This window comes from Melozone crissalis, unplaced genomic scaffold, assembly GCF_028551555.1.
Source record: "Melozone crissalis strain CALT ecotype California unplaced genomic scaffold, PUWL_Pcris_2 ptg000023l_1, whole genome shotgun sequence".
NCBI lineage: Eukaryota > Metazoa > Chordata > Aves > Passeriformes > Passerellidae > Melozone > Melozone crissalis.
Window position 1 is genome coordinate 5,100,871 of NW_026535801.1, and position 22,637 is coordinate 5,123,507.

General features: G+C 48.5%; 1 protein-coding gene across 6 annotated transcripts in view; it reads right to left on the reverse strand.

Annotated features, from left to right (window-relative positions):
• The window catches only part of HDAC4 (histone deacetylase 4), a 182,438-nt gene extending 169,515 nt beyond the window's left edge, over nucleotides 1-12,923 (reverse strand). For 5 of the 6 annotated variants that reach the window (XM_054277583.1, XM_054277580.1, XM_054277581.1 and 2 more), the window contains exon 1: nucleotides 12,837-12,923. The gene's annotated coding sequence lies outside the window, so the exon portion shown is untranslated. Of the gene's footprint in view, nucleotides 1-12,274; nucleotides 12,353-12,836 lie in introns of those variants that run through there. The other variant, XM_054277579.1, reaches the window with a different exon arrangement.
• Nucleotides 12,924-22,637: the final 9,714 nt, after the last annotated feature.

Genomic DNA, 22,637 nt, shown 5'->3' on the forward strand with positions numbered 1-22,637 from the left:
AAACAGCACAGACAGAACACTCCTCCCTGCAACTGCCTCCTATTTGGGGTGGGAATGAAGCAAAGTAATTTACACCTGCTTTTGTCCCTCTTCAGCCTTTAAAAACATCAAAGCCCAACTTTCGGGGTCTTTCCTGGAGCTTGGGATTTTGCACCTTTGCATGCTCCTAAACCTCTTCCTGTAACTCCTGGCTAACAGCTCCAGCTTCTGCAGCAGGAGGAATTGCTGGGCTTTCAAGATAAGCTGCCATTAGTCACCAAAGCTCTGCAGAAATCTCCTCTCACCTCATCCACCTCATCACCTGCTGCTTGGGATACTCTGAAATAAATGAAGGGGAAAGAATACAAGGGGAAAACAACACAAATCCAAAGACTCTGTGTGTAAGCCTTAGTGTGGATCCATCTTGTACCTGACAGGAGGTTCTACTGAGCTGGGGTTGGTCTTTTCCCCTGGTAACAAGTGACAGGACAGGAGGAAACAGCCTCAGGTTGTTAATGTTGGTTATTTAGAAACATTTCTGCGTGGAGAGAGCCGTCAGTCCTCGGGCAGTGGTGGGGTCCCCATCCCTAGGGTTTAAAAGCCATGTGAATGTGGCACCTGGGACATGGGCGGTGCTGGGGGAATTGTTGGATTTGATGATCTCACAGAACTTTTCCACCTAAACGATTCTGTGTTTCTATGAACGTAATGATTAATAAGCTACATTACAGCAGAGGGGGAAAATGGCCTGACAGGCAATGCCTGCAGGCACCTCCAGCCCCTTCCCGAGGGAAGCCATGCACAGCTTCAGCCAGACCAACACCTCCTCGGGATGTCAGGCAGCTGAACATCCACATTTCAGCACCAGCTTTACATCCAGGCAAACGGCAGGGCCACAGCAGAGCAAACAGAGTCCCATGAGCTCAGAGCACTCGGCATGCAAAGCACACTTGAGGGCTGGGGCGGGGGCAAGGAGATTGCAGGAATTCTTTCCTGAAATGGAATGGGGAGATAAGATCGAGTGAAAAGGAGCAGAGGCTGCTGACATATCTAGGCTCCCAGAAGCCAGTAAATATGCAAATAGGCTGCCATTTCTGCCAGTAACACTCAGAACCAACTTTGATTCTGCTCAAATATATCGCATTAAACAAGAGAGATAAGGCCGGCACTGAATCCACACAGAGCAGCTCCCTTTGACCAAGACAGCTTCACTTCTCACTCCAGGAAATCCTGAACAAAGCTTTCTATTCAGTCTCCACTCTGACTATCACAGTGTTTATGAATAACTTCGGCCATTTACCTTTTAGCAGTCTGATTTGGAAGTGCTGTTAAAGCCTCCACAAACCAGCCTGGAAAAGCTGCATCCATCCAGTCCCAGTCACAAACCCTTCCCCAAATCAGGACAGGGCTTGCTGCCCCGAAGCCACAAACTGCAAATTTCACACGAGATGTCAGAGAGGAGAAAAAGAAAGGGTGTATGGAGTGTGCATCCCTGGAGACAGATTACAGAGCAAGGACTGAAGCTGATGTGACCTGATAGCGATGATAAACTCAGGAGATGATAAAGGCATTCCCTGGACATCCATCTGTTGTCCTTGGGGCTTGGACAGACACACCAAGCAGAAATACAGATGCATGAAAATATTAAATACAGCCATGATTTGTTCTCATGGATATCTATACATGTGAAATAAATAGCTGTATATTCAAACACCACAGGCGAAGAAAGCATTTCTTATTTTCACTCCATTTTATCTGCCTACCAGCTCTGAATCAGCGAGATGAGCTCAAAGGCCAGTGCTGGCTCTGGTCTGAGGCATGCATTTTGCACGTTGCTAAACAAAAGCAAAAGCAGCTCTGCCCTGCCACGGCAGGGGCTGAACCCAGCCTCAATCACCCATTCCACTGCATGAGGCTGTTCCCTGAGAGAGGGAAAACAGCACAGCCTGCAGCCCTCCTCGACAGCCCTTGGCTGCTCTTCCCAGACCCCAGCACGCAGGCAAGACTACCCAGAACGTCAAGCAACCACCAGCATCAAAAAATAAGCATGTACAGAAGCCGGGGAGATGAAAAAAATAAACCCCAGACCTCTGCAGGCTGAATAAGCCTCCCACGTGTGGCACAACACAACAGGAACGATTTCGCCAGCCACGCCAGGCGCTGCAGGGAGATGAGAGCAGGCTCCAGGAGCAGGACCTGCAGGGAGGTGTCAGGACCATCCCCAGACCTGTGGCAAGCACAGCAGAGAGCAATCCAACAGGAGGAGGCTGGAGGGGGCTCCCAGAGCAGCAGGAAGGTTATGACAAAGCAGGATTGCTGGTAGAAGGAGAGGCAGAGATGTGGACAGGGCTGAGAAGGGCTGATCCAGGAGAGGAGGGAACAGCTGAGCTCAGTCTGTGCCCCTTGCATCCATCACAGCCAGCCCCAGCACTGCCCTGCAGGAGAATACCAGGACACACAGCCACGCTCTGGCTCCAGCCTGTGCTCAGAACTCCCTTATTCCCATCCCCATAACTCCCATTTTAGCTGCCAGTGCTGGGAAGGAGCCTCAGAGCTATATGCTGAGGCCCTGGAATTTAAATATACGATAACACTGTAAATAAAAGGAAACAAATTCCTTAAGGAAAACCTTTTCACATGCCAGATCAGTTCCCAATAGTAACTGCACTGCTTTGACAAGAGATAAATATTTACAGTCTGAAACAGAGAACACCTTGTGTTGCAATACTGGAACGCAAACCTTGTCAGTCCTGGTATCCTGAAGAGAGGGTTTTGATATTTTAAAGAAAAAAAATTAGAAATAAACCCCCCAAGCTGAGCACTTAGAAGCACACACACATTACTGTGCTCATTTACCCCACCAAAACAAAAACCTGAAGGTAGTCACACAAAGAAATTGTCAAACATGCTGAATCCAGAACAGATTTTCTCAAAAGGAGACCTCATCCCCCAGGGAATGTAGACAGTTTACAGCAAAAGTCTAAATTATTGCCAAAAATATGCTGCTTTTTTTTTTTATTTATTTAAATACAGTCTAAGTTGCTCCTCTTAGACATTCCACCAGCGAATACAGGCACTGAAGATTTTTCCTACTGGAGCAAAAAGGCAGCAAGGAGGACTAAATATCCATATCCAGCTCCTTGGAGTGGAGCATCCCACTCCAGGAATACCCTCAGGAAGAGAGGCCAAGAGCTAAAGCCTGAGCTATCTTCCAGCATGACTCCCAACCTCGGGGCCTGATCAGCTCCTTCCAGCTAAGGAAAGAATGTGGGGAATGTCATTCATTGTGGCACTTGGGAAGATGCAGGCATGGGAATCCCTGTCCCAGGAGGGTGACGAGCCTGCTGCAAGGAGATGCTCTCATTCCTGCCCAGCTCAGGTTTGCTGCCATTTTAAACGAGCTGAACACCCCATTAAACACAAGTGGGGTTTTTTGCTGCACTGTCTGAGCAGCCCAAACTCCCGTTTCTGAGAGGACCTGCACGAGGCCAGCCTGGCTGGGCTGTTGCAGGGCAGGACTCCATATCTGAGGTGCAATTTTCCTCACCCAACCGCTGTTGGGGCTTTTATGGCCCGCTCCCTTTGAAGTGGGGCAGCCACAAGAGTTCAATGTCTACCTGCCACTCTCAGCTCCCTCACTTCCTCCTCCCCTTCCCAGGGAGGGAATCATTCATTCCCCTGGGCAGAAGAATTGTCCTGCCTTGGCCTGGCTGCTGCCCCAGGATCCCATCCCTGCAGCCAGCCAAGCCTTCTGTTGTTCTGTGCTCAAGTTCTCCATTTGCTCCCCTGCTTTCAGCATCCCTGCACAGCAGTTTATTTTTAGCCCAGCATTTTTAGAGCAAAGCCCAGAAGCAGCACACTTTCAGCGCCAAACAGAATTCAGCTGTGGCTCTGATGCTGTCAGCTGACAGCAGGACGCTTGGGTGGCTTTGGTGGCCACTCGAGGCTGGTGTCACTCCCTGGGGGCTTTGCCAGCTGCACACACACCAGAGGCACAAGGGACGACGGTGACTCTGCCACTCCCCGGGCAGCTCCTTCCACAACTCTTTCAGGGAGGAAATTCCTCCTGATGTCCACACTAAATGTCCAGACAGAGAGCCCAGAGCTTGCCCCTTGCAGGTGCCATGAATGTTTGCAGTCTGGGGTCACTCAAAGCTCAGGGCAAAGGGGAGATCCCTGCTGGCTTCACCAGGTGCTGGATCGAGCCCTTAACAACCAACACAGACAAGGAGAAGTGCCCCAGCGTACAAAGTGAGGCCCCTGCCCAGCTTTATCATCAGCTTTCAGGGGCCAGAGGTGGTTTCCATGTTCTAAACACTAATACTTGCCTCCTTTTGACTATGCCTTGTTGTTTCAGTGCAATTATAGAATAAGAGAATCAGATTCAGCAGGTATCACCATCACCTTTTTCTATTGACAGAACACAACCTGGCAGAGGCAAAAACAGTAAGAGACACCCAGACACAGCAACTGAGAGGAACAAAACCGTGTAATCTGTGTAAATCCACCCAAAATCTGCAGGGGTGGCTCAGAAAATTGCACAGTAAAAGTCTTTTCTACTCTCAACAGCTCACAGAACAAGACTGCAATGACAAGGCCATCTTCTCCAAGGCACAAAGCAGCCAGTGACAGAGCCACACCGTGCCCTGAAATCACATCAAGCCTTTTTGCCCACTGACCCAGAAGTCTCCAGGTTTTTCTGCAGGTTTGATAATTTATAACCCAAAGCCTCAGATTGCTTTTCCCTGTCACAAGCTGGTGGTTTTTGCAAAGCTTCAAGCAGGAAGTGTTTTGCCTAATGTTAAATATTTCATTCACTGTTATGATTAAGCCCATCCTCAAAGCTTCCATCCGAGGCTGAAGAGGGATGAGCAAGGGGATGAAGAAAATGTACAATCAGAATAAATACTCCTTTCTAGTCCTCTCCCACCTCCTTTGATCCTGCTTCCAGGTCAGTATCTTGTGAGAGGCAGTCCTGACTCAAATGTATCCTTCAGCCTCCACCAGGATCTGACAGCAGGTATCACTTGTGGAAATAAGTAAGTAAAGAACATTTCCTCCCAACCAAAGCCTATTTGACTCAAACACGAAATCTGTCATGGTTAGGAGAAATGCACAACAGCATCCACATTGAGAGTAATTTATTTTATTTATTTTTTTCCCATGCATCAGGTAGTGAGGAAGAACTGCTCTGCATAGGGAGCAAAGACAACCCAGCAGAGACCCTGCCCACATTCATGGAATTATTAAGGTTGGAAAAAACCTCTAGGACTATCGAGTCCAGCCATTAACCCAGCCAGGTCTGTTACCTTCCCTGCCCCTGAAGATGATCCAGCAGCACAAACCACACTAAAACTGCACCCTAATGTTGCTATAAAGGTGTGAAAAATGCAATTTTTCCTCACTCTTGCGCACATTATTTGAGCAGAGAAGCAAACCTCGCCCCTCCACACGCACATGGACCTGCAGTAAAAGCCATCCATGTTTTTGGCTCTCCAGGAGAACCACCTGCATTGAGGGTTTTACCAGAATCCACCACAAACACTAACAAGAACTACGTAACTGTAGCTCCCATGGGGGGGGAAACATAACCTTCCAAATGCCTTGAAAAACACTCCTGAAAATCTCCTGGAAACAGCACACACACCAGGTTAATTCCTTATTTCAGGCTCACATTGAAGACCCTTTTCTTGGAGGTGAAATTTTGAGGATCCTTTTCTTGGAGAAGAAATTTTGTCAACACGACCCCAAAACCAACCTGAGCATGATTTCCCCTGAGCAAATGCAACATAAGCTGTTCCTGGAGCACATCAGGAAAATCCAGGCAGGAGAAGGATGTGACGGCCCAGCTATGAGTAACTGCTATTCCTCCAAGTGGAGTTAACACAAATTCTATCAGCAAACCAATGCTCACGTGACAAATGGAAGTTCATTTCACAGGGAACAAGACACAGTGTACTAATGCTCCCAGAATTTAACTGTAATTAAGTCTCGCTGACAGACACCTCATTAAAGCACCACTTCTCCAGAAAAAATTAATAAAGTGAATTATTTCCTACGTGTGAAATATCAGGGTTTTTCACTGCTCATGAAAGATACATGGAGTTCAGTTCAGCTGGATGTCACTGCTCCCCGGAATGAAGGAGTGACACGCTTAAAAAGACATTTAAAACAACACATTGCTGTGCTGCCAAAACCCAGGCTGGGATGCTCAGCCCTTGAATGTTATTTTATCCTGTGATGGCATAAAATAAACCCCCTGAAACACAATTCTTCTTCCAGCAGATACAGATAGATACACAGATAGATGAAATAACTGGCTTGTTATTAGAAAACCAAACTAAATTAAGATAACCTAATTTTGGCCAAACTAAAAAAGGATCCTCATGAGCCAAAGATCCAGTTTTCAAATTGCAGCTTTTTGGTGTTTAAATGCTGCTTGTGTGATGAACAAAGGTTCAGGCACTGACGAGGGGGGCAGAAGGCTGAGTGTGTCCAGGCCCACGAGCCAACACACACTCCTCTGCTCTGGGAGGCACATTTTAATCAAACTTCTCTGAGGTAATATCCAGCACAAAATGAGCTGAAAAACATGGAGCTGATCAAGATGTGCCCAGTAATGAACGCCTGAATTTTCAGAGGGGAAGGCCAAGCTGCAATTCCTTGCAAAGGGAAAACCACAGAAGCTTTCCAAGAGATTTTACAGCCCTTTTCTAATTGTTCCCTTTTTCAACATCATTATGCAACCTCCGTGTGCTTTCCTGCTTCTCTACCCCCCTTTATTTCACCCATTCTCCCCCCACCAACTTCTCCTAAACGCTCTGAGGCAGCTCCTTTAAGACAGCCAGAAATACAGCGCAGATTTTTCTCTCCTCCTCCTCCTCCTCTCAGTTTAAACTGCCCAAATCTTTCCGGTGAAGAAGCATTGCCCAAAATCTGCTCGCTATTCAAGCAGCCCTGGCAATGACAAGCAGCACTTCATGAATCATCTGTTATATATTGCCTTATCAACACGGTCCACTGCAGGAGAAAGTAAACCTGGCCCACTTGGGCCTTGTGCATAACACAATCAAAATGCAAGTGGCATTAATTACAGGAGGGCTCTGAGGAGCTCCCTCATCCAAAGATCCAATATAGGCTATATATATATATATACATATATATACATATATATATATACACACACACATATATATTTGTTTGGTAATTTATATATATTTATATATATTCTCATATATATAGGCATTGTGGGGTGATTTAGGTTGCCTCAAATACATATTAAAAATATATATATATTTATTTATATATATATATTTATATTTATATATATTCATATATATAGGCATTGTGGCGCGATTTAGGTTGCCTCAAATACATATTTAAAAATTATTTGGTTTTATATTTATATATATTCATATATATAGGCATCTTGGGGTGATTTAGGTTGCCTCAAAAACATATTAAAAATATACATATATTTATTTATATATATTTATATATATTTATATTCATATATATAGGCATTTTGGGGCGATTTAGGTTGCCTCAAAAACATATTAAAAATATACATATTTATTTGTTTGTTTATTTATATTTATATCTATATATATAAGCATTTTGGGGCGATTTAGGTTGCCTCAAATACATATACAAAAATACATATTTATTTATTTGTTTATTTATATATAGTTATACATATTCATATATATATAGGTATTTTGGGGCAATTTAGGTTGCCTCAAATACATCTAAAAAAATATATATATTATATATTTGACACAACTTAAATCGACCCAAAACGCCAACAGCCATTTCCTCCCCCACCACACACAACTTTTACTTTAATATTTTAAAAGATTAGAAGACTGTTTCCCCTTTTTACTGGTTACCAATATTGCCACATTTTTAATCATTACAGCAGACAGCTGTTTGTCAGCTTCAGCTATTTGAGGCAAACACACATATTTTTATGTTGGTTTTTTTCCCCCCCAAGCTCAGCAAGTGAGGGGAACCTTGCACTGCTCTGTTTCCTTGCATGGCAGTGAAGCTTTGGCTTGCTTGGACTGGGGAAGCTGGAAGCAAAGGTAAATGGAAGGGAGCTCAAAACTGAAATGCAATTGTAAACTCAGTCACAAGACAAATCCCACTGGCTTCTCTGCCCACTGAAACACATCCTTACAAAAGCACAAGCTCAAGGGGTTCCAGCAGGACTCTGATAAAATCTAAACCCATGTAGACTTGTTAGCAGGATTGAAAAAGAGGATGGGAAAGTGATGGGAAAACTGGAAACAAGCTAAAGGTGAACTGGCAGAGCAGTGAAGTAGAATGTGACACCACTGAAGAGGCCAGCAAGAAGAATACTTGGCAAATATTTAACAAATGTCATTACCAGTGGCCCAATAAAATGTTCAATTAATATTTCCTTGTGGTTTGGGACAAGCTCTGCCATTTGAAACAGGCTAGCAACAGATCCCACTGAGCAAACAAACTCCTTTGTGCATACTCAACCACAGGTACAAGACGAGTGAAATACAGTCCCAAGAGCTGGGGGTTCATATTATTTTTAATATGTAAATATAAATACACAATGCCAAGGAGGAGGACACCAAAGAAGTGTTTTAACCCAAGGTTAAGCTGGCACAGCTGGGCAGGGAGCACTCAGGTTCTCAAAGCCTGGAGGGAGCATCACTTAGCCCACAGCACATGGGGACAGCTGGTTACAGGGGCCCTACAGAGGCACAGCATGGAATACCAGCACAAGGGGAACTCTGGAAGATGAAGGAAAACTCCTGAAATATTTGATTTATCCCATCTTATGTATTTATGGGCAAGTCAGCCTCAACACTTGGCTTGCAAGGTGTTTGGGCACTCCAGGTACAGACAGTCTGCAGCTCCCCCTGATTTGAAACCTGCAAATGAACCTCGAGGACAAGCTCCAGGTATACTGCAGCAAGTTTCTGGATCACAGATACACCATCAGCTGGCTTTAAAAAGTTTCTATTCCCCAGAAAGCACAAAGCATTTGAAAGAGAGATAACGAGAGCAAACTGAGCTAAACCCACAGGCAACTTTAACCTTTGTTTTGAACAAGTCCTGCTCCTCACCCCTGCAGCCCCACGGGCTTAAGGTTGAAGAGTCAACTCCAGCTTTTCAGCAGGCTATAAACAGGCAGCTCCTCTGCCCATGGGAGGAAGGAATCTCCCCTGGGAGGGTGCTGAGGCCCTGGCACAGGGTGCCCAGAGCAGCTGTGGCTGCCCCTGGACCCCTGGCAGTGCCCAAGGCCAGGCTGGACAGGGCTTGGGCCTGGGACAGTGGAAGGTGTCCCTGCCATGGATGGGCTCCAAGGTCTCTTCCAACCCAAACCATTCCATGATTGTATGGCCAGGAGAAGCACAGGCACTGCCCACAGGGGCTGCAGTCACTCTGCTCTCCAGGAGTGGGCAAACCACAAGGCTGGTGCTGAAAGCACAACAACCTGGCAAGCTGGGCAAAGCCTCCCCCAAAAATCATCCCTCAGCTAGCACAGGTCCATGGGACGTGCAAACCTTCCCAGGCCAGATGCTCCAAGGGCTCAGGAGGCAGCCTGGAGTTCAAGCCTTTAAAGATTTGGGCAAAACTTGTTTCTGCAAGACAAGCCACTGCCATCTGCACCTACCTAAATATCTCCTATCAGGTCCTGCCACCAGGTAACTTCCTCAGGAGTTCATCAAGCCCCAGGTGTCTCTAAACACATCACTACTAGTTTAAGAAAAACCCCCCATTCTTGTACTTACCTTTTCCTGCTGTTACTGCACTGCTGTTTTTTACCTTTTCTGCATTACTGGGACACTGCCTGTGAAACATAAGCACAGGCAAGATTAAGCAAGAAACTGTCCTTACTGTTTTCATCTACTCTTGGAATGGTTTGGGTGAAAAGGTACTTAAAGGCCATCCAGTTCCACTCCCCTGCTATGGGCAGGGACACCTCCCCTCATCCCAGGTTGCTCCAAGCCCTCTCCAACCTGGCCTTTCTTTATTTTCCTGGTGATTCACCATTAAAGGCAAGCAAGAAAGTGAAACTAATTTCCACTATGGAGGCCGCAGGCATCCCACAGCAGGACCTGTGTCTCCCCCACCCTGGAAACTCCCTGGGCTTCTCAAGAACCTGGTAACTCACACCTGGCAGCTCTCCTCTGCTTTAGGATAGTCCATTTAGCAGACTTTGGGAGGTGGCAGCACACAGACACAGGCTGCCCACCAGACATCTCCTCCCAAGGGAGCACAAGCTTTTCATGCCTTCCTTCCACGCTGAGCAAATGGCAAAATTCTTCTGATGTTCTGAGCTGATTTCCAAAATGCTTTCTCTAATCTGTCTCCTTTCTAAAGCTAAGTCCTGAAGCAACACAAACAAACAAAAAAAACCAGGATGGCAAAGTTAAAATTGTGAAGATTTAAGGATATTTTTTCCCCTAAGTTTAGACCACCAAGTGCACAGCTTAATACCAACACCGGGAATCTGCCAGATGCACACGCTAAAAGGACGGAGGGGAAAAAAAGCAGAGAATCCTGGAAAGCTGCGTCTTCCACATTTCACTTTACCCAGAAAATCTGCAGTCACTAAAACTTACTCTAACTGGGTGGCATTTTACATTTCCAAATGTAATTGAGTGAGCGTGTTGCCATGGCGACAGCAGGGTTCTGCAATAACTTTGTTGCCTTGTAATTGCTGTATATTTGTATACAAGCAGCTGAGCTTTCTTTAATTCAAATGCCCTCAACTCTTTCCAGCGAGGGCTGCCGAGCGACGGCGGCAGCTTTTTAGGCTGAGAACTCTCAACAGCGGCGCTGGAAACATCAGAAACCATTAAAACTCAGCGCCGCGACCGACCGCATTACACACACACACACACAGAGAAAAAAACACCCCACCAGGAAACCCGGCCAAGAACCAGATTATTATATAAACTTCAGAGCTCCTTAGCTTTTAAAAATGTTGCCGTTGCAACGACAACAACAACAAACAAGAAGGAAAAAAAAAAGCACGATTCGGATAATTAACTCCAGGTAGATCTGGCAGCGAGCGGAGCACTTTGAGGGCAGGGAATAAATGCAGTGCGGGTCCCATTTATTGACAGGGCGCAATACCAGCAAATCCAAACGCTTCGGCCAGGGGATTATTCGCTCGCTGTGGTCCGGAACAGCGCTTGCTCCATCTCCCCGGCCTCCGAGCAGCGCTGCGAGCACAAGGGGATGCGGCTGCGGGAATAGGAGCTGCCTGGTGGGAGAGAAGCGGCAGGACGGCAGGGAGCCACAGCCCCGCCGCACGCCCCATCCACGCCATGCTTTTACAAGGCATTTTCACACCCTCCATCCACCCACACCTTCCCGACACACATCCCCACTCCTTGCGAGCGTTCGCGGAGCTGTAATCCAGCCCGGAATATGAGGCAAGGCTGGAACACGAAATCCTCCCGGTACGGGGCGTCAGCGATTTATGCCAAAACAATTTATTGACAGGCAAAACCCCCAAAAACCCAGCGCCTTCCCCTGCCGCGGAGTGGGCGCACAGCACAATTACGCAAGTGCTTCGAGGCAAGGGCAGGTTCCCTTCCCCTCCAGCCGCTGCCCAGCACTGACAGCGTCCAATTTATTGTTATGTAAATCCATCAGCCCCGCCGAGCTGTCACCGACACCCCGGCGGGCAGCGTTTTTTGGGGGCAGCGCGCAGCATCTTTCCCCTGATAAATCCCTGCAGCAAAACCCACACGCGGCTGCCGGGCAACACCTCCCTCCCTCTCGCCAGCCCCGGAGCTCGCCTCTTTCTGCTTCATTTCGCCCCGAGCAAGCCGAGCCTCCCGGTTTCACCAAGCCACACGTGGTGTGTGCCCCCTGGAACCCCCAAAACCGGAGCTCTGCCCCCGAGGCTGCAGCGCTGGGCCTGGGAGCCGGGATTGCCACGGCCGGGCTCCCCGAGAGCAGCACCCCCGGTTTGCTCCTCCCGGGCACAGCAAAAGCCATTTTGGGGCTTTTCTTGCAGGAGGAGCCGAGCGCCGCGGGGCCCGAGCCCGGCAGCCCCGGACGGAAACTTTCCGCAAGTCCCGCGTTATTCGCAGCATGAGGACGAGGGAAGGAGGCGCGGGGGGACAGAATGGAAGAACCGACCCCGGGCCGCGGCCCGCCCGGGCGCCGCAGGGCCCCGCCGCGGGCGTCGCCCCCGCCGCAGGGCCGCGCCCGCCCCGCCGAGCCGCGGGGCCGGGCCCCCGTGCGGCGCTGCCCGCGGCCCGCCGCTCGCTCGCCTGGCCCGCCGGTCACTCACCGCTGCCCGCATCGCCTCGCCTCGCCCCGCACGGACCGAGCGCCGCCGCCGCCGCCGGGGGGACGAGGCGGAGCCGCGGCCGGCCGGGAGGGGCGGGGCGAGCGCGCGGGGGGGCGGAGCTGCAGGCGGCGGCAGCCCCGCCCGCCCCATTCACAAAAAACCGGGTCCCGCGCGCTGAGTGGGCGGCGGCGCTGCCCGTCACGCCCCCCGCGCCCCGCCCACCCCACCCGCCGCGCCCGAGCCGGGCCGGGCCGATGGCGCGCGGCGGCCCCGCCCCGCCAGGCGCGCCGCCCAATCAGCGCGCGACCTGGGGCGCCGCGCGGCTCAAATCCGCCCGCCACCAGCGCGCGGGCGTCTGTGATTGGCCGCGCCAGCTGCCCGTCACCTCCCCCTCCCACGGCCGCGGCGCAGCGGCGACCAGCGGCCCCCGGGAGCGGCCCCGCCGCGCCGCCAGCCCGCCGGGCGGGGAGGCGAGCGGCCTTAAAGGGCCCGCGCCGCGGGCAGCCCGAGCGCGGCGGCGGGGGCGGCGCGGCTCGGCGGCGACGGAGCGCCGCGTACTGACCTGGACGGCGGGCGAGGCGGGGACGCTGCGCGGCGATGGCTCCCCAGGCGCGGAGCGCGCCACCGACGGACTCAGCCCGTGACGGGTTCCGCCATCTTGGAAATTTTTTTAGATGGGGAGTCACGTGGTGCAACCATTTTTTCCCCACAGCCAATCAGCGGGCGCGGGTTATTTATAGCCGCGCGGGGGAAGGGGGACCAATCGGGCCCCGCCCCGCGCGCCCCCGGCCACGCCCCGTGGCGAGCGGCCCGTCGCCATGGCGACCGGGGGGCGGGACAGGGGCCGCCATGTTGGCCCCCAGCCCGTGGCCCCGCCGGGATCGGGATTGAAAATCGGAAATTGGGTCGGGTTCCTGACTCCCCCCAGCCCCAGTGGCCACAGCAACTACGGTCCGTGCCGTGTAGACGGTATTGCGGTAAAACGTGGAACTTTGGGGTGTTTTTACGCCCGGGGTTTCCGCAGCCGCGATCCCGCTCCCTCACGGGCCGGTCTGTCTTTTCCGCCAGGTATCGCCTGTAACACTGAACATCTGAGGCGAAGGGTGAACGACAGAAAGGGCAAGGCATGATTCAACATATTTGCCTGAATTACCGAGAGGAAATAAAGAAATAAAAAGGAGTTTTCCGGCAATGCTTCCCTCTATCCCCGTTTTCTCAGTGATTGATTGATTTTTGAGTTGTACGTGGAATTACCCCGTTGAACTGACACATCTCGCTTCACTCCTATTTTGTTAATTCACGCAGTGCCCAAAACAACCCAAATCCTGCTCCCAAACATTCCTGATGATGGGAAGGAAAATATTGCAGTGTTGGGTGCAAGAAGTTCATCCTGTGGGACACAATCCCACGGGAACATCCCATTATTTCTGTTTCCCAGAGAAGCTGTGGCTGCCGCTGGATCCCTGCAAGTGTCCAAGGCCAGGCTGGACAGGGCTTGGAGCAGCCTGGGGTAGTGGAAAGGAGATTTCCTGCAAAGCTTCCAAGGAGTTTCTTCCCATCCTTGCCTAAGGCAAGCTGAAACATGACATTCCTTATTCGCAGGCAGCCATCCCAGCACGCTTCTGGTGGGTTTGATTAATTGGCTCTTGCTAAATTGTTTTTAAAACTTCCAGATTTCCCTTATAGAAAAAAAAAATTAAAAAAAAAAATAAATGAACTCCTGTCATTCAGCCATCTGGATTTACATAAATTCTGGGACCTGATGGGAATTGCTAACAACTTTGTCCCTCTCTCAAATTCTGCTTATATGTGGTCGTATATAAACACTGCTCCTTTTCTCTTTTACCTTTTTGGACTTCTTTACCACCTGTGTTTTCATTTGGAAAGACCACCCTTACAAAAACCCTTGGCACATTGACCAGATCCTTGAAGTTTTGGGGTTTTTTTCCAGGCTGTCGACAGGCTCCCAGGAAATGGTGACATTTCCCCGGAATGCACACCTGAGAGCACCCCTGGCATTAAGAACAACCCTTCTGCCCGAAGCCAAAGCCCTTTTTGTTCCATTTGCAGCTTCTTGGGCTTGTTTGTTGTTCCTTGGCTGCTGAGGTTTCACAGAGTTGTCCTGCCCTCTTTATTGTTCAGATGGGTGGGGGAACATGTGCATCAATAAGCTCCCGAATTATTTTTGAGTGCCTATGGGTGGAAAACCTTCAGGACCAGAGGGTTACCAAGGCAGGGCAATATGTGCCAAGGCAACAGCTCTGCTGCTGGTGGCTGTGGCAGCCAGGTCTGCCCTCTCCTGTGGTCCCCATTTCTGCTCCAGCCATGGCAGGATTTGGTCCCAAACCCTTTAAACATGGCTTACAACCAACCCAGGTGCCTTCCCTCCCCGCACTGCTGGAGCAGTTTGGAAACAGGAAACGAGAGGAGAGAGCTGTGCCCTGGAAGTTGCCATGGAGTGGAAGTTCTACCTTCAGGTTTTGATTGATGCTGTACCTGTGGCTGTGGGTGTGAGTACGTGTCTCTATTAATACCCAGTCTAGGCTAACCTGTGCATAATGGCAGAAAATTAAACCTTTGTCGTTGCTCATGGAAATTAGAGCTCAGAGATTCACAAGGGAAAGGCTTCTTGCTATATGTTAAATCCAACATATTGGCTATAGCTGTATATAGATTGTTTTTGCTGTATTTGAGGCTGAAAAACTTACTCAGAAGCCTGTTGGAGCAAAAAATAAAAATCTAAAATAAAAACCAACACCCTGGCAGAGCTAATTCATAAAGATTTAAATAAAAAGCAATTACAGAACTTCCCGCCTACCTCCACCTCATCTTTAACTGAACTCCTTGTTTGTCAGGAATGATTCCATTTTTTATGTTCTCAAGCAGGAAACAGCCATCACAACACTCCAGCTAATTTCCCTCACTAGTCACAGGGAGCTGCTGAAAGTAAAAGAGGGTGCTTCGGCTTTCCACTCCAACCCAGCCGCTCCACAGGCTAAAAAAAAAAAAAAAAAGGAGGAGAGAGTTAGGAAGAGAGCCAGCAGGAACTTCTTCTGGAGCCCAGACACCAAAGATATTCTCCAAGGGGCAGTTCCTTGCAGAAAAGTCAAGCCTAGGCACAATTTCCAACCTGCTGATGGCTCCTTCTTCTTCCTCCTGACCATTCAGTCTCCACCACTGACCTCCCTTGGTTTTCCTGTCCCCCCATCACCCTCCTGTGCTTTATCTCCCACTCCCTGTTCTCCATCTGTCCCACTGGTTTACTCCTTTTTGCCACCAAAAGGAAAACCCCATCAAACCCACACATCTCTGATGGGACAGGGAATTTTAAATTTACATTGCCCCCTCCTGTGTTTTCCTCCAGCACACCTTTCATTGCGGAGTTTTGTTCTGTTGTTAGTGGTTTTTCAACGCTGGTGAGTTTTGCTTCAGCTGGAACTCCTCCTTCTCTCCTCACAGCTCACTGTGAGCCAGAACAAGGTGGTTCTGCTCCACTTCTGAGCCCCCCACGCCTGTGCTTGGCTGCAGGAGCCAATTCCCAGCTTGTCTGCACACCCCACACTTCATCAAGTCTGCAGCACTCAGGGCCTGAAGAGCTGAAATCCCGAAGCAGTGAGAGCCAAACTCTGAGAAACGAGTTATTGCTGTTGTTTTGGGCAAAATCAAGTCCCTGTCCCCTGCCTGGGGGGAAGAGCAAGCAAGTGAAGTTCAAAATGGAGGTCACAAATGTAAATTTTGCTTTCTTCTCATATTTACACTTCATTTTTGCTGATGGACATACACTGGATTGTTATGGCAGTCATTTCACAATGACTGAGCACAAAACACCTTTAAAATAAAACTGCTTGTTGAAGTTTGTTTTCAATGTTTTTCTGGATTTCTATCAACTTCCTATTTATTTAGCAGCTATGCTCTCAAATATGTTATGGAATATCCTGACTTGGAAGGGATCCACAAGGATCATCATTCCTACTGCAGAGATAAAAATTGTTCTGTGGCCATTACAAACCACTGCCAAAAAGTTTTTAGGGTGTCATCATCCCTCCAAATTAAACTGAAGAATTAAGAGCATGAAAGAAATCCCCCTCACCTGTTTTTTGGAGTGACTTTTTTTGGTGTTTTTTTTATTTTTTCGGTTCAGTCAATTTTAGTAGCAATTAAGGCTTAAATTGAGATGAAAAGCAGAAATAAGTCTAAAATGAATATGGAATCTTTGTGAAATCGAGGCTAAAATAACTGTTGGATATGCTTAATTTATCAGCACTCATTTTCCCATTCTTAATATTAAAAATAAGGGAAATGTGCATCAATTTATTATATTTCTTTTAATCCATGGCAGCTGCTAGGAGAAAAATGTGGGGTGTGTCTCTCGATAGTGGGAACCTTCAAGGAAATATTGATCCATTTTTCTATTCTGTCTCTTTCGACCAGGCATAAAAAAAAAAAAAAGGCATTGTCCAGGGTGAAAAACAATTAAAATCTAAATAAATATTAAAAAAATATGACAAAGAGAAAAAGAGAAAAAAAGAGGAAAAATAGAAATAAACCATTTGCAGCCTGGCCCCTGGGTGTTGGTTTTACGTGAAGAGACTGACTTGCAGCTGAATGACGAGTAGGATATTTTTCTGCTGAAATATTGATAGTAGATTACACTAAACCACAAACTATCTCCAGAAAGCCCATCATTTCTAATCCTAATGGTGTTTTCTTTCCCTTGGCTGACTACTACATTCATGAGATGATGGCTTTATTCTATCTGGGGGAAAAACTTTTTACCATACAGCTAAATTAACTTGTCAAAAGACTTCAAACTTCGGAAGCTTTTACAGCCCGATTCAAAGCTATTATTCAGGATTGAATGAGAAGGCTGTGGACTGTAAAAGCTGGCAAAGAAAAAAAAAAAAAAATAAAAATTTCAGCAGCATTCAGGAGTTGAATGGAGCACTCACTTTTTGTTCAGGTTGTGTGTGTTTCATTGAGCTGTCTTGGAAAAAGCTGGATTTTTGTATTTTAAAGCAAAATGCTTCTTTCTGCTGCTCTGGAAGCTGTGACCCAGTCCATGCTCTTTCACACACACTTGGTTATATTTAGTTTGTGCCAACCTAAATAAGTGTCAACCAGCTTTCCAGAAATGTGGGGAGCACAAAAGAGAACGGCCAGCAGCTAAATTGAGGCAGAACGAGAACACAATTAGACTTATTTTTATCCTTTTCTTTTAAAATCAGATCACAGACTATCTTACAGTCAGCTACAGCTTTCTCATGCAAATAAAAATGCCTGGCTTGAGGAGCAGCAACTTTCAGATTTTGCAGACGAGGAGCAGCTGGCAGAGCTCGTGCTCGGAGTCTTTCCTGTCGCGGATCCAATCTTCTGTGGGACAGATCTGAAATGAAAAGCCAAGCCGCCAATTGCAGCCCCCAGAAGGGAACCCAGGGCTCTCTGGGACTTGCAGACACGTTCAGGATGTGGCAAGATGGGATCCACCCGGGGAGTGGCCTTGGTTCAGCCCTGAGTGCTCTGGATGCAGCTGCCTGTGTCTGCTCCACAGGGAACACTGAGCACAGGAGAAATCCTTAAACACAGCTTCTCACCAGGGCCTGCAGGGAGCTCCTGCTGCCCACCAGGGACCCAGAGCTCACTGTGGTGTTCAGAACCTGGATTAGAGTCCCTGCAGTGTTTGTGGAGATGCCCAGAGCCTGCAGCATCTTGGAGTTCAGAGCACAGCACCACTGTATGGAGGATCCAAGTGCACATCCCTCTTCTGCCTGCCAGGTTCCTCCTCCATGGGCAGGGACACCTCCCACTGTCCCAGGCTGCTCCAAGCTCCATCCAGCCTGGCCTTGGACACTGCCAGGGATCCAGGGGCAGCCACAGCTGCTCTGGGCACCCTCACTGCCCTTATACTAAAGAATTTCCTTCTCAATCATCTTCCCAAGATCTGAGCTTGGATGGGTTTTGAAGGAACAAGCAGCAGAGCACCAAGGTGTTTTAGAGCTTGGCAGTCCAGAAGCCACTTGATTTCTGCCTTCATAACAAGGTATCAAGATGATCTCACCATTTTTAGCACTTGACACTGAAGTAGCACTGATAGATAATGTGTGCAGACAAAATTGCATGGACCTTTCAAATTCCCAACTATTCCCTCCTTTGTTTTGCTGCTCTAGGGATTGTTTAATCTCATTTCATGTGGGTCACAGCATTTCCTGAATACCAGTATCTATTAAAAACCACCTATGCTTTGCATCTAACAAAACCTCAGTTGACCTGTTTTCCCTTTCCTATGGCAAAACCAAAACCAGTTTTGGACTGGAATCCACTAAAGCACTAAAACACCTAAAATTTTCTCTGCCTGCTTATCAAGGAGCAAGGAATGTTTTCCTAATGCAAGCTCCTTCAATGAGATATCTTAAAAATTTGTGTTCCTTACGAGCACCTTCACTGAGTTCTTAAAAAGCATCAGAGCAGAGCAAGATGTGCCAGCAGCAACGTCGGAATAGCACCAGTGGCATCAAAATAATGAGAGGAATGTCTGAAAAATCTGAAGGGTAACACTCAAACCCTGTTAAATAGCTGGGTGGGACTCTGGAATCCATCCCTGATACGTTGTTTAATAGAAATGCAAGAAGCGAGTGCTGGCCCATTAATGATAAAAATAAAGTTTTAGAATGCATGAGGATTAGAGGTCAGAGGAGTCAAAAACCTCTGCAGCCCTAGAAATGTCTGTGTGGCTCTAAAACACAGGCTGAAAGGAGAGCTACTTCCCTCTTCCAGGGTCACAAGGCCTCTAAAAGACCAGGAAGTCCCTCTAGCTTTCTTCCACAAGGAAAAAAGAAAGAAAAAGAAGGCAGAGTTCCCATTCTGCAAAAGAGCAGATCACAGAAACCCCGTGGTTTCCTGGACTAGATCCAAGGACAGGACTGACTAGGATGGGATGGAAACTCAAATGGAAGAGTTGTTTTTAAAAAAGCAGCGAGGCCATGGGGAGCAGCCCAGAGCTGGAATGTGAGGAGCAGATACAGGGATCAATAACACCCACCCTGCAGAATGAAGGATGTGTACCCCTCCTTTTGGGAAAGGAAGGGTTTCCACAGGCTCCTCTAGGGGTGGTGCTGCAATGGGATGTGTGCACAGCCTGGCAGTGGGGTTGGTTTGGGGGGTTCATTCCCACTGGGATCTGAGAAGATGAAGCACAGATGAGGCACACTCATCCTCATCAGGAGCTGCTTGCCAGGCGTTCTGTTGCACATTAAAGGCTGAGTTATCAGCAGAGCCTTTGTCTTGTATCAGGATAAGGGGCAGGATGTGTTCTGCTCATACACAAAGATCATGGAGCAGCAATCATGTGGTGGGCCAGAACTGGGATGTTCTTGTGTGTAACTGCACAGGAGACAGAAGGTGTTGGGGCTTTTTTCCCTGCTGGTCAAAGGAACCATAGAATCCCATCCTATTTCTCCCCCTGCCATGGGCAGGGACACCTTGCACTATCCCAGGGTGCTCCAAGCCTGGCCTTGGCATTGCCAGGGATCCAGGGGCAGCCACAGCTTCTGTGGGCACCCTGTGCCACGGCCTCACCACCCTCACAGGGAACAATTCCTTCCTCATGTCTAATCAAAATCTATCCTTCTTCAGTGGGAAGCATTTCGCCTTGTGCTGGCACTGCAGGCCCTTGTCCCAAGACCCTCTCCCTCTATCCTGGAGCCTCTTTAGGCTGAAATGGGCTCTAAGCTCTCTCCAGAGCCTTCTCCCTTCTCTCCAGGGTGAGCACTCCCAGCCTGTCTCCATAGGAAAGAACACTTTTTATCACCTTGCTGTTGGTAAAGGCAGACAAGTCTTTCAGGGGAGATTACTTGTTAAATTATCCACAGTGCTGCAGATGCTCGGCTCTTTATTTTGGTTGTATATTTCAAAGAACAATTTCTCCAGCAAACAGTGCAACAGCTGTGGCTGATAAAACTCCTGGGTGCCATCATTATCCTTTTTCCTGATAGAGACTGTCACAGATTTACCATCGAGTTTTGGCTTGGAGGCTGGTGCTCTACAGCCAGCCAAAAATAAAATGGAGCTGGATAAGCCTTAACACAACAAAAGAAGAATTTACGAGGTTGGAAAACTAATTTGAAACTGCGATTATCAGAGCAGAGGAAAGAGCTGTGTCCAACACAGGTACAAGAATACAGTTTGGATGTGACAGGGATCTGCAGTGACACATTCTCCTGTGCTTGGCCACAGGGATCTTGCCACAAGACTGAGGATTTTGGAAGGTGGACTCATGCCATCATGAATTAAGTCCTCTGAAGATCTCTCACATATTTCCCAGTTGAATTCCCAGCTCATCCATCAGTTTAGGGTGCCTCAGTTACTGACTGTCTGTAAATCCGTCTCTGGAGTCACACCCCAAAAACCTCTCCTGAGGTTTCTCCTCATACATAAAGTCAGACCTGGAAACCTCTTCAAAGGCATCCTCAGTCTTTAGCATGCAACCATACAGAGTGTGAGGTCACACCTTTGGCAGGATATGCACCTGCAGCTCCTGGAAGGATGGGATCAGGAAGGTTGGAGAAGAGCTCCAGGATCATCGAGTCCAGCCCTGAACCCAGCACTGCCAGCGCACCACCAACCCACATCCTCCAGGTGCCATAGCTTTAACACTTCCAGGGGCAGTGATCCCACCACTTCCTCACATGTCTGTCTGCAAGGCACCTTTCCCTTGGAAATGGACTTTCCAAGCCCTGAATCCCTCACTCATTGTTCCAGATTGCAATGCAAGATGTTTTAAATCACCATCTGTATGGCAGATTACCTCTGTCAAGTGGGCAGTTTGCCTTTGAGTGACCACATTCACACCTCCCTCAGGAGGGAACACTGCTGATAACAGACTATTGAATGTCACTGCATGGCTGATAAGAACTAGAACATCCCACTGGGAGATGTGAGCCCAGAGGGAGGAGCCAAGCATTGCTACCCAGATATAATCCAGAGGTTTGTGAGACACCAGCACGGCTTTCTCCATGGCATTCCCCAGAGGAACAGCAGCTGCCTCTCCTCCCACTGGATCTTCAGAGGAACAATACATCCTTCTCTACAGATCCCCCTGCTCCAACAGAACCACCCCTGACACTGCAGGAGGGCTGCAGCCACATTTCCAATGGCACTGCCACCAACACCCTGACCCACAGGGTGTCAGGCTGGGTTCTGGCTCTCACTGTTGTTCTAGTGTATTGCATTGTTTATTTTATCCTTTTATTTTTTCCCCCTTCCTTATTAACTGTTATTTCCTGCTCCCATATTTTTGCCTGAGAGCCCCTTAATTTAAAATTTATAGCAATTGGGAGGAGTGGGGAGGGTTCACATTCTCCATTTCAGGGGAGGCTCCTGCCTTCCTTAGCAGACTCCTGTCTTTCCAAACCGAGACACTCATCCAAGGTGCCAAGCCCACAGCCCTGGTCTTTGGATTTCCAAAGCCAGCTGCCCCGTCAGCCCTTCTCAGCAACAGCTTCAAGGCTTCATCCCAGAACTGTAGGGCTGTTCCCTGGAGTCAATGGGCTCTGAGTGCTGGTGGTGAGGATGCCAGGTGAAGGGCTGGTTTTGGGATGCACACACCTGAGCACCGGGAGCAAGGGCCAGGCCACCAGGGAGCCATGGGAGCTTGGCAGCTTCCCCTCGTTATCAGCCTGGGTGGGACTGAGCCCAGCAGGGAAATGATCCCTGCTCCCAAGGCATCCCATCTTCCCAGGCTTTTAATGAGCCAGCAGGACAGCCCCTTGCAGAACAGCAGCCTCACAGTTGGGTTTAAAGGAGCATTTTTGCTCTTCTGGACTTGAGCCCAAAATCCCGCTTGAAGTAGCTCACATTCACGTCAGCAGAACTGCCCCAGTCAAACAGAAAGTTCTTTTTTTTTTTTTTCTTCTCCCTTAATTAAACTGTTATTCTCTCAAATCAAATATAAGCGTTCTCCTCATTCCAGACTAAGATCACAGGTGAGTGCTCCCAGTGAAATTAAAAACTGACTTAAGACAGCTTTGCTTTTAAGAGAATATTTTTTTGGTTTGTTTGTTTGTTTGGTTTTTTTTTGCTGGATGCCTCTTCACTGAGCCAACTGTTAGAACTGAAGCGGGGCAGGTTCTTAGGCTATCAAGTGCAAAAGATGTTTTCTGTCCACATCCCTCCTTCAGCAGAGATAAACCAAGCCTAGAGAAATGAGGACACTGAAGCTCCTCGTGTCGTGGAGGAGGGACTGTGCCCAAAACACCCATTATCCACAGCTGCTCCCTTTGTTCCCAGGGCCACCGTGAGCTCTGCTGGCAGAAGCAAACCCTCCCTGTCACAGCTCATACCAGGTACTGGCATTTCCAGTATGCTATTC